Here is a 12,977-nt window from a genome sequence, read left to right as displayed (position 1 = left end):
AAGCAATTAGCAATATCAGACATCATGAAGATCAATGCATCAAATAAAGATAGCCACATCCAAGCAAGCAATTCCATAGCTAGAAGTCCTCTTTGTCTTCTCATGTATCAGATGAAATACTCCTTGATTAACTCAAAATAAATCATTAGACACAAGATCAAAATAAAAATTATATCAAGACCATGTAGCGGATGAATTCAAGTGGATCCCAATACTTGCATCAGATGAAAGCTCAAATCACAATACTTGGTCTCAGAAATGTTGGCATTGGCCAAGTTCTTTTGCATATGGAATGTTGCCTAATCCTAAGTCCAAAAGTTCAGATCAAACCCAACAGTCCACACAAACATTTTTTTAGGGTTTTTGTTATTTATTAGGTATTTTAAGGTCCTAAGACCCCAAACACTAACAAAGTGCACAAACAAATAAATACAATACCAATATATGGCTCAAATGAGCAAAGTGAAAATGGCATAAACATAAACAAGTTAAATGATATGTAAATGACAATGAATGGTAAATGACTTGAAATTATATTGCATAAAAATAAATGACTTGAAAAATAAAGCAATACTAATAAGAATAGTCAAATGTTAGTCAAGGTTATTATATGTTAGTGTTGTTTTGCTTTTCAAATGATTAAATCATTCTTTAGAAAACACTCAACCATCTATTCACAAGCATGGATCCTTAAACCAAGACATCTTCCAAAGGAAGGAGAAAAGGCCAAGTTTCCACATAGTACCATGAAAGATGGGAGACTTACAATCTCACTTACTAGATTGCTATGCCTTTAGGGGTCAAATTTAGCTCTATGTTAAGCAATCGTAATTTAACTTATGTAGAAGTCATAAGTATTGAGGTCGGGCAATAAAAATTTAGGTGCTAATGCATGTTAGAGATTTGGTATAATGAACCAAACTTCTAAAACATACCACACACTAAAGAAAAGATCAAAATGGATGGACCTATCTCATCCATACTTGTATTGGTTCATCTAACAAAAGGTTATTGATGAACCAATTAGCCTTAGGATATTGAGATTTCATTGGTCAATGAAAGGAATGGGAAAGAATGGGAATGAAGATGAAGAGGGAGAGGAGATGAGATAAACACAAATTGGTCATGGGAGGAATTTCATCAAATTAAAATCATTCATTCATTTTGGGAGATGAAATGTACATTTCATCAGTCCCCTAAATCCAATGATTTTAATTCAAAAAAAGTCAAATCAACCTTGACCAAGGCCCAAACAAATACTCAAACACCACAAGACCATAAAAATGGCTCAACATAATTTTTACACAATTAATCAATTAAAAATACATTAAAATTCAAATTAATTTGGTCAAAACCTAAAATCTCTTCAAAACACCAAATAAATGGCCAAGAGATTTATCCTAGGTCAAACAAGGTCAAAGGACCTTAGACAAAAAAATTCATGATTTTTGAAAAGTCAGAAGTATTTTTAAACAATTAAACATATGCACAAAAACATTTGATTCATGAAAAATATCAAAGTTAATCCAAAAAATAATTTTAATTCAGAAAATGAAAGAGAAAAATATTTAAAGATTTTTGGTGAAATTAATCCATATTTTTTGGATTAAAAATGAAATTAATATGCATTAAATAAAATAAAGCAATTAAATGAAAAATCAGAAAATACAAAAAAACAAGAGCCATGAGACCTCCCTCATTAATTGAGGTGGCAGGTCTGATGGCCAGAAGCGCGCAGTCCATCAACACTTCAGCCAACGCGTGCACACGTGTGGTAATTAAAACAGAAGGCTAAGATTAGAAGATATGAGGAAGATCTGATGGTTCAGGCCATTGCCAACACATCACCGGGGCTAGCGCTCCGGTCTTCTTCTCCGGTGGACCTCATCGGGCTGGTCCACTACCAATCACCATTAAAATGAAAAACAAGGACATGGATTCAAAGAAAAAATGCTCAGGAGCTCGAATTTGACCTCAATTTTCTCCAATTCCAAGTATATGAAAAGATACAGGGATTAGAATTTTGAGGATCATGAACTGAGTTGCTTTGATTTGACCTCAAAGCAACTCAATCTTCTTGCCTACATTGGTAGGACTTCAGCCAACCAAAAATCACAAAGAATAGTGAAGAATTGAGGGAGAATCGAAGAGACGAAAATTCTGAAAAATTACCTTCGAGGGAGCTCCAACCTTGCTTGATCTTGATTCCAATTGTGCCTGGCTTTGTTTCAGAAGCTTGTAGGAAGTGATTAAGATCAGAAAATGGCTTGGACTCTTGGAGTTTCAATCTCAAAATAGAATGAGATTTGAAGCTCGATTTTCAAATGAAAACCTTCAATATTATCCTTTAATGGTGAGGGTTTGGATTGCAGGTTCAAAGCTTGGGCATGAGGTCCTTAATTCTGAGCATGAGGGGTTGTATTTATAGGCCATGAGATTCATTTCCACACACTTCCAAATTTTGCCATTTTTAGCAATTTTCAATGCATGCTTGCATGGGCATGTGATAGGCCCATCAAATGATGCTATCAGGTCCAAAAATGCTTGAGAATCATGCTAAAATCATGTCATGTGGCCATGCATTTGAATTTGAAATGTGAAGGTGAAAATCATCCAATTGATCCTTTGAAAAGAACCCATGCATAAGTCCTTCATTCTTTGGCCAAATGATATGATCTTGGACTTTTTGGAAAGGTGATATCAAGGAGAACAACTTTTATGTTGAACACTTTTCCATTTGAAGCTTGGATCAAGATGAATTTTGAGGTGGAAGTTTGGAAAATCAAACATGTTTGAAAATTTTCTAAGTACCAAGTCAAATGTTCACTTCTTCCACCTTGAATAACTTTTTCTATGGACTTCAAATGGAAAACATTCCTTCACTAAAGTTGTATATCTTTCAAACCTCTTCAATTTGGTCACAAATTTGACCTCATTTGGATTTGGCATGAAGGAGTTATGCATTTTAGAAGTTGAGAAAAATCACTTGTTCAATGGTAATGGCCCAAAATGACCTATAATGTCTCCTCTTGGCACATGCATTTTCAAGTTGAATTAGACATATTTAATTTGATCATGGAATTTGAATGGATTCCATCTCATAAAAAATGAGCAATTTATGGTCTTGGGAAGTTGACCTCCTAACTAGGGTTTAGACAAAATGACCTATAATCTTTAATCATAAAAAGTGACTTTCCAAGCAAAACTAGCTCTAGACTTAAACATGAAAGTTGTTTGGAATGTCATTATGAGTAACTTTTCTCTTGGAATAGTTTTCACATGACAAATATTATAGGAGAGGGTCTAGGGAATCCTAATTTTGACTAGTTGACTTTCTCTGGTCAACCACCATGAACCATCTTGCTAGCTTGACATTCTCTTAATTTTTGGGACTCATGGAGGATCATATATGTGTAAGATGATGTAATATGAAATATACCTTGAAATATTTGATCAAATATTGAAGAAACTTATTGAAGAAGTCACACAAGATACCCAGATGAATTATGGTTTCCAAAGCAAACAAGCTTCAAACTCTTGATGATTTCTTGATCAAAATGATATGTGAAGATCATGGGGGCCCATATATGATGCCTAAAGTCAATGTGAACCATATCTTGATTAGTCTCCTTGCATTGAGGGTCTTAAACCCTAGATGTGAGCTTGATGGAGCATGGGTGGACACACACACTACCTACAAAAGTAACAAATTATACATTGACATATTTTTGGTATTTTGGTTAGTAAATAATGAAAAACAAAGTATGATGCAATCAAATATTCTTGGTGATCTCTCCCAATGCAAACCCAATGAATGAGAGGTAAGGATGATGCCAAGGTGTGATCCCAAAGCCAATGCATATGATGAGATATTATTAGGGATCTTAGGGTCAAAATTAGGGTCTTACACCTTTGAGTGGAGTGCCAAAATCAAAGATGACGATCGCCATGTAGGGATGATGATCGAAAAAATAGAAAGTGTACTATTTTGCCTTTGTAGTAATAAAGAGGGAAAATTCCCAGTATCAATCTTAAGGACTGCTTGACGATACAGAGTTCTGGATTAATTTTAACTAAACAAAAGCTTGAGGGGTTTTGGGATAATTTTGTGAAATTATGAAAGTAATTGCGAATAAAATAAATAAAGTATGTGAATGGTTAAACTAGATATGAGTAGTATGCTAGGAAAGGTGTATGATTCAATCATGTAACAATTCTGATCTCATAGTGCAACAACGCATTTTAGATAATTGATTACCGGTTCTTAAGGGTGTTTGATAGGAAAAATAGCAAGTGTACTATTTTACCTCTGTAGTAATAAATAGGGGAAATCCTCAATATCGATCTAAAGGACTGCTTGATGATACAGAGTTTTGGATTAATTTCAACTAAACAAAAGCTTGGGGGGTTTTGGGATAATTTGGTGAAATTATGAAAGCAATTGCAGATAAAATAAATAAAGTACGTGAACGGTTAAAACAGATATGAGCAGTATGCTAAGGAAGGTGTATGATTCAATCATGTAACGATTCCGATCTCACAGTGCAACAATGCATTTTAGATAATTGATTAACGGTTCTTAAGGGTGTTTACTCCTAATTCCTTAGTGAGAAAACCTTTAATTATTTAGCCTAATTACTATGTCCGTAGAAAATCACGGATGAAATTAAACATTATTATATCAAGAATAATCTGGTTATTATAGGGTATCCCTAGTCCTAGGTTATATCTACTATGATACATTCTCAAGCAGATCATGAACAATGGCGGTCCAGCCTAATTAATTCATGAGAACACACATACATCAAACTCCATTTGTCTGACAGAGTAAGCAATAAGAACAGTCATGAGAATAAATCAATTATAATAAAAATTATTGTTATTGCATAAAGTAATTCAAAATCATTAAAAATCGGAATTTGGGACACCCCATAGTCTTGAGGGGTTTAGCTACTCATAAAAATAAAAGAAAACAAAACTAAGATTGTTGTCATTACAAAAATCTTAGATGAATTGGTCTTCAATCGCAGAAAGCTCTTGAAAATCCGAATCGACCTTGAAAATCTGAGTTCTCCAGCCTTTGGAACGTGTTTTTGCTCTGTAAAATCGTCCCACCCCCCAAAAATCGCGTTTCATAGTTAAATAGACACATTTTGGGCTTCCTGAGTTTTGGGGCTTCATTACGCGTATGGCCCTATGTGTTGTACGTAATTCCTTGTTTAGTAGCCATTTTGCAGGCGTCTAGTCATGTTATTACGCGTAACACCTTTGTTACATGTAATGCCTTGTTCAATGCCTTAGTCTTCTACACGTAAGCCTCATTGCAAGGGTACAGGCACGCCTTACGCTTAACGCCTTACCTGTTACGCGTAAGGGCAGAAACTAATTTTTTTCTCCTTTCTACTGGGATGTGTAAGATATGAGTAAGGAATGGGGAAATACGTGTATTGCCTAAGCATTATGTGTATTGACAACATTTGTGCACTTTTTCTTCCTTTTTCTTTGCCTTCTTGTTCTGGCCCGGTTTTGCGTATGATATGCGATCCCTTGCACTTTCATACCTGCATTCAATACACTCCCACATACCAAAAGCGTAAAAATATCCTAGAAAAACTCAAATCAAGAAAATACTATCATGACACAAATTGATTCAAAAACTCGGGAATTCATATTACAATACTACAGTTTACCTGGTTTTTTGTCGCATAAATGGTGAAATTTCTAGCATAAATGGTGACTGATCAGATGGCGAATGCCATGTTCCCCAAATGGCAAGAACCAGTCTTTGTGATCGTTGGGACGTGGGACACGTCATCTTCCTCGCGGCTACCTCTATGGAAAATGCCATGTTGAACGCCATGTGTACATTTTACTCATTTTTCTCCATTTTTACTCTGTTTTGCTTAGGTTCTTCGAGTACGGCCTTTTCTAGGTCATGTACCTGAAAACAAGGAAAAGTACCAGCATAACAATAGAAATAATAATAAAAGGATGGTAAAACATGTGCAATCTGAGTCAAATATGTAATGTGTTTTGGTGCTATCAAAATCTCCCACACTTAAACCTTTGCTTGTCCTCAAGCAAAACTTGTGCTAAGAAGAGAAAAAGTAACTCTCGGATGATTATTTTAGGCTATAGACTTTGCTTTGGTTATGATCGTGTCGATAGGTACTACCTCAAAAACTAAGGATATCATAACAACACATTCTGCATTTGCGGTCATAAGTCTCCTTCCTATATAAACCAATCTATATTATGTTATTATACCTAGGCCTTACTTAATCATCCCATTTTTTGTCCTTTTTCATTCAGGAGCAATCACATTAAGCCTGTTATCTGTACACACACAATGAGGAGATATGTTAGTAATTATGATTTATTTTTGCCGAAGGGGCTCTGGTATCAAAGTGGTTCGCCCCTTTTCCGAATTGCAGCTGCGGGGGATCAGATTGTAATTCGTGCTACCAAGTTCAGAGCCAGATACCTCTGAACCAACCAACAATAGGAACTTATTATTTTTCACTACCGGTTGGTATTTATGCTTTAGCATTTATTCATTTTTTCTCAAAATCAGTCACTTATTTGCATCAACCTTCCTACTTAGTATGTGCTTAAGATGGTGTTGACTGCTAAAGTAAACTACTTAAGGACTTATTTAGGGGTGAGAGTTCAAGGCCATGACATAACAAGTATCCTGATCGATCTCTATGATTAGGATACTTACGGTGTTAAGACGATACCGATCTTAGGAGCTTTCCTAAGTCTCTACAACCTATCCTTAGCTTGTTTTAATAGCCTAAAATTTCAAAAATAAACACTATTTTCATCATCAAAATTTTTGTTTTTGGTATGGCTCAAGAAATGAAAGAATTAATAAATAGAAGAAAACCACGCATAAAGACTCGAAAACACATGCAATGATAAAATCCTAACTTAATGCATAAAATAATAAATCTAACTAGAGAGCGATAAAAATAGCGATAAAAACGGTAAAGATCCCCTCCCACACTTAAACTGAACATTGTCCTCAATGTTTCAATGTAAGGTGAAGAAGGAGAGAAAGAACCTGTGTCTCAGCTCAAAAACGACATCAGCCTCGACCTCGACCATATTGAGGGTGCGGAACTCCAACATGTTGCACATACTTACGTAATCCATCCACCCTTGCCCGTAATCCCTCTATCTCTTTGGTTAGGTTACCCATGTTCAGTTCGATCAGTTCAATGTAATTAATTTGGTGGGCCTGAATCTGATGAATATAGGTCGTCATCTCGGTTTGCTGCCTATGTATGTCTCTTTACCATTTATATATTCGGATAAGAAAAGAAAAGGAAATGATAAACAAAATTCGTGGGTTGCCTCCCACGCAGCTCTTTGTTTAACGTCGGTATCTCGACGACTCAGGAGCGTAAGTACTCATGGTGGTTCTTTCGAGGATGAATCCTCTGTCAAACTTTTAATTATCCTAGATTTCCATGGCCATTTATCAAGCCATCTCTCATATCCATCACCTTTTCTTTTCTTCCTTCTGCGAGGTAGTTTATCCTTCTGAACTTGTGGTGGTGGTTCTGGCTCTATCCTGAGAACTAGCTTTTCAGGTTTGGGTTCAATTTTTTCATCCACCATCTCAAAGTATAACTTGCCCATCTTAATACTAATGAGTTCCCTAGTTTCATGGTCTTCTAATTTTCTCTTCTTATTTAGGATCTCAAACAAAGGTGCATTGGTGTGGATATTTTCCAATTTCTCCTCATACCTTTCGGATTGGGAGTCTACCTTAACTCCCACAGACTTTCGTGGGAAAGGAATCAGTGATTTATAGGAAGGAGGAACAACACATAGTGTTTCCTTCTCTCCTCCTCGAAAACTTCCCTTTCGGGTGGTGTCGATGGATCTTTCTCAATCTCTACTCTTTTCTCACCTGAACCATCCTCATTATCACTCTCCTTAGGATTTTCGATAGATTTTTCACTGGTAGTTGTTACAACATCCACATGTTTCTCAGGGAAGGGTCCTAGAGGTGTCTGTGCAAGCAGGGAGATTTGAGTCTCCATTTCCTTGTTGGGAGTTGCTAGGGACTCAACTATAATGTTCAACTATCTAAGGGTTTCTTTAGTATTAAAAAGTTGGTTCATAAACTCTTTATTCTGCATGGTTTGTGTTGCCATAAATTTTTGCATGGTGCATTTTAGGTTGGAGAGATTTAACATCTCAACGTAATTATCCCAAATAATATTAAGATTGGATTTATGAGACTCATGCGGTACTTCAAAATATTGAGAGCGGTAATTGTAAGAAAATGTTGATGATGCATAGTAATAGAGATAAGGTGCCTTAATCTAGATGGTGTAACAACAAGTTACGATATTTTGACGTAATTGGTCCCCGACAACGGCACCAAAAATTTTTTTGCGATATTTTGAGTCTATCAGAATAACTAATTGCAAGTGTACAGTCTATCACGTAGTTTTAAAAGATATCTATCCCACAGAGACCAATAGTCAAATCTATAGTTTCTAATTGTTACGATGTTTATCTAAGGCGAAAGAATTAGGAATGAGACAAGATGAAATAATAAACTTTAATAAATTCGGACAAGTAATACTAGAACGTGGTTCACATCAATTAACAATACTCTTGATTGTTTCTAATATGATTAATATACGGGGCAATATTTTCTACCTTGAAAATAATTCAATTAAACAGAAACTGTCACTTCCGCATATTCAGAACCGGATTTTACTCCTTAATTTATACCGTCCATGGTCACATATGATCGGCGTTAATTGCGTCAAGGTAGTAAATCCTATTTTAAGGATTTGGGTTCTTTACTTAGTTGAAAAGTGATTTTGATTGGTAAGTTTAAATAAAAAGGGTCCCTAGCTTCCGCTCAGGTGATCGTGTCCTAACCCTATAGGCGCGCCCATTCGCAAATAGTTTTAAAACTTTCTTCTAGAAATATTAAACCTCATAAGTAATTAATAAAAAGCTTTCACGGTATTTACTAACAAAAAATAACCAATTTTAATCTTTAGAGTCAAACGACTTTCGATCTTATCTGACGTTATCGCTATCCTACCTTCGTAGTAGTGAATTTGATTAATTTAGGAAAAATTGCATTAAAACCAAAACAACCCAAAATTGTAATCCTAAAGAAATAACGGACAGAGTGTTGGTGTAAGCCCTAGAGGCCAATACTTTTGGTACTTGTATCGAATTATTTATTAATAATAAAAGGCTTTTTCTTTATTATGTTTGTTTAATAAAGTCCCTAGAATAGCTAGTCCGTTTAATGTATCAAGTATGACTTAATCATGAGATCACATTAAACATAAGGATACTATTCTTAAAGTATCCGTAGTCGAGCTTTATTGTGAAGTGGGATAACATTAGAGCATGAAGACTATTATGTTTATAGACTGATGATCACATCTCATGGATCATGGATAAGGAATTATCAAGTCTTAAACATAGGTATGAATATTAAGAGTAATATTTATACTAGATTGACCCGCTATGAGAATACTATATAGAATGTTATGCAAAGTGTCATAAGTTATTCTCATGGTGATAATGGTGTATACCACCCTTCGACCTGAAACCACTGTGGACCCTAGATGTAGAGTCGAGTGCCTTATTGCTGATCAAACTCTGTCCGTAATTGGATGACCATAAAGACAGTTGATGGGTACTCCACGAAGCATGCTAAGGGACATGAGTGACCTAGATGGAATTTGCCCATCCTGCGTAACAGGATAAATGTCTATGGGCCCAATATTGAACTGGACAAGGATGACACGGTCTATGCCTTGTGTTCAATATAGACATAAGGACAAAAGGGTAATTATACACATAAGTATTATCACAGAAGGATTTGTCAGATCACATGACATTTTCGTGTCTTGGGTAGCAGTGATGTGTTGCTAGATACCGCTCACCGTTTATTATGTTAAATGCGTGATTTAATATAATTGTCAATGTCGCAAAAACCTACAGGGTCACACACAAAGGACGAATTGATGAGAGATAGAGTAACTAAGGAACACCGTAAGGTACGGTGCACTTAAGTGAATTGTAGAACATCGTAAGGCACGATGTACTTAAGTAGAATACGGAATATGGTAAGGTACCATGCGCTTAAGTGATATTGGCATATTATAAGATATAGGCCATATACACTTGAGTGGGCTTTTTAGCTTGTAGCCCACACAAGTGGTTTTATAAATAGAACCCTTGTGTAGAAGAATTTGAGCAGTTGCAATTTCGTTTCTCTCTCTCTCTCACACTCAAAGCCTTCATTCGTAACAGCTAGCACTGAGATTGAAGGAATCTGTTCGTGTGGACTGAGTAGAGGCGTTGTTATCGTTCAACGTTCGTGATCGCCCCGTAGATCTGCATCAAAGGTTACAATCGCCACAAGAGGTAACGATTCTATCATTGATCATGCCCATTCGTAAGGATCATTAAAGGAGATATTTTAAATTCCGCTGCGTTTTGGATCGCCCTTCTCCTTCAGTGGTATCAGAGCCACTTACAAAACAATGCATCTGATAGCTGTTTATTTTCTGTATTTTCTGTATTAATACGATTAAAAGACAGAATGAATCAAAGAATAAACGAGTAATTAAATTGAGATCGATCAAGTTATATATATGATATAAGTAATCCTAATGCAAAATACGGTATATATGATATACTGTTTCTGTTTCGTTCATTCAAACACTTAATGGTTGTTTTCCTTTGAGAGATTAATGATCGTTTGCTTCTTGTTCCGACATTAGTATGGTGAAGCAATGACGTCTTGATCAATCATACTGAATCAACAATCGAGATGTGTTTGACGGTCTGAAATTGGTGCATTAGGGTTAATGATGGCACAAGGGTTGTGTTGTCAAAGAGTTATGCATTAGGGTTAATGACGGCACAAGGGTTGTGTTGTCAAAGAGTTATGTGATTAGGGTTATGACTGTGCAAGAGTTGTGCTTTAAAGTATCAAGTGTTGATGCGAAAAACGACGTCGATTTCAAATGAATTGTTCATTAAAATTTTTGGCCAGGGGCGCTGCCCCCTTGACCCCCGTCCACTGAACGGTCAGCGGAACCACCGTCCGTTGACCGGGCAGCGGAACACCCGTTCCCGCTGACTGGGCAGCGGACCACCGGCTAAGTCTGTGTAGTGTGATCGGTCGCCGAAATTTAATTTGGTTTTAATTAATTAAAAGAATTAAAATTAATAATAATAATAATGTGTTTATTATTATTGTCTTGTGGTGATCGGTTATGGCCTTAGTTTTCCTTTATTTTGTTTTGGGTTTTAAAATACGACCTGCGTGTCGTGCCTCTCTTTTTATCTCATAATGTAACTTCTTTTCTCATCTCACTCCCTCGTATGTAAAACGAGTTTCTTTTATGTAATGTAATGTTATGAAGAAAGAGAAGAATTCAATACCAAAGGAGGACAACCTTGAAGATCTTGCTTGGAGAAGCTTAGATCGTTATTAGGTTAGCTTAGGTTCTCTCATTGGCTTGGGAGAACAATTGCGCTAGGGGCCATAACTGTTTCATTATGTATGTATGTTGATGCATGTGAATGTATGTTGATGCATGTGAGAGACGATTTATATGATAAATAAGTCGGTGAGATCAGAACAATTACAATTCCCTCAAATTAAATATTAAGTTTAAGCTTTCCAAGTTTTAGCACTCATCAAGACTAGTATCGGATAATGTAGGTTTCGCCTACGCGAGGTGCATGTTCTATATTAGTAAGGTGCGATGGGATAATTGTAATATCCAATTGCTAAAAGAATGGGTCAAACTTAACTAAACAAATTATAATAAGATTATATATGTTTAGAAGCAAGAGTTGGAATTGATCCATATGATGGATTGGAATAAGGAGTTATTCACCCAACTGAAATTTTCGAGAGTTGTATTAGATACAATTGGAAGGAGTTCCTACCTAAATAACCTAGTTTTGTGTAATCCACCTACGCGGACTTAGAACAAAATGAAATATGGATCTCGACCCACTAGAAAATCTTCCAACGGGATTTTCCGAATCAAATGATGAGGGTCATTTGTTTTGAGTAAAATAGTGGGAGCATATTTAATTAAAGGCCTAATTAAATATGGTATTGATACTTATATTTTCATTATTTTCATGTAGATTACCATGAAAACAAACACCTCTAACAACATTTTGCGATCAATCCTTGACAAGGAAAAATTGTCTGGGATAAATTTTCTGGATTGGCACCAAAATCTGAGGATTATCCTCAAACATGATAGAAAGCTGTATGTCTTGGAGAAACCTGTTCCTGAAGAGGAACCTCTTAGTTCTGCACCTAAGGCAGAAAGAGATGCTTATAAGAAGCATGTCGATGATGCCAATGAAACTACTTGTCTCATGCTAGCTACCATGAACTCAGAGTTGCAAAAGCAACATGAGAACATGGCAGCATTCGATATGATCGAACACCTGAAGATGCTCTATCAAGAGCAAGAAAGGCATGAAAGGTTTGAAGTTTCAAAAGCCTTTTTTCAAGGCAAGTTAGCTGAGGGAGCCCCTGTAGGTCCCCATGTGCTCAAGATGATTGGGCATGTGGAAAACCTTGAGAGGTTGGGTTTTCCCCTCGGAAAGGAACTTGCGACTGATTTGATCTGGCAATCATTGCCAGATAGATTCAGTCAATCTGTCCTAAATTTCAACATGAATGATATGGATAAATCTCTTCCTGAACTGCTAGCCATGTTAAGAACTGCTGAGCAGAATCTGAAGTCAAAAGGGAATTCCATTCTGATGATTAAAAATGGAAAGAGACAGAACAAAAGGCTCACCAAGCAGGGTGATAAAGGGAAAGGCAAGGAAGTTGCCAAACCCAAACCCACTGTTGCTGCTTTGAAGCCTAGTGGAGGCATAGCAAAAGAAGGCACCTGCTTCCATTGCGGTAAGACCGGACACTGGAAGAGAAACTG

This window comes from Lathyrus oleraceus, chromosome 3 (genome assembly GCF_024323335.1).
Source record: "Lathyrus oleraceus cultivar Zhongwan6 chromosome 3, CAAS_Psat_ZW6_1.0, whole genome shotgun sequence".
Taxonomy (NCBI): domain Eukaryota; kingdom Viridiplantae; phylum Streptophyta; class Magnoliopsida; order Fabales; family Fabaceae; genus Lathyrus; species Lathyrus oleraceus.
This window is presented reverse-complemented; position numbering follows the sequence as displayed.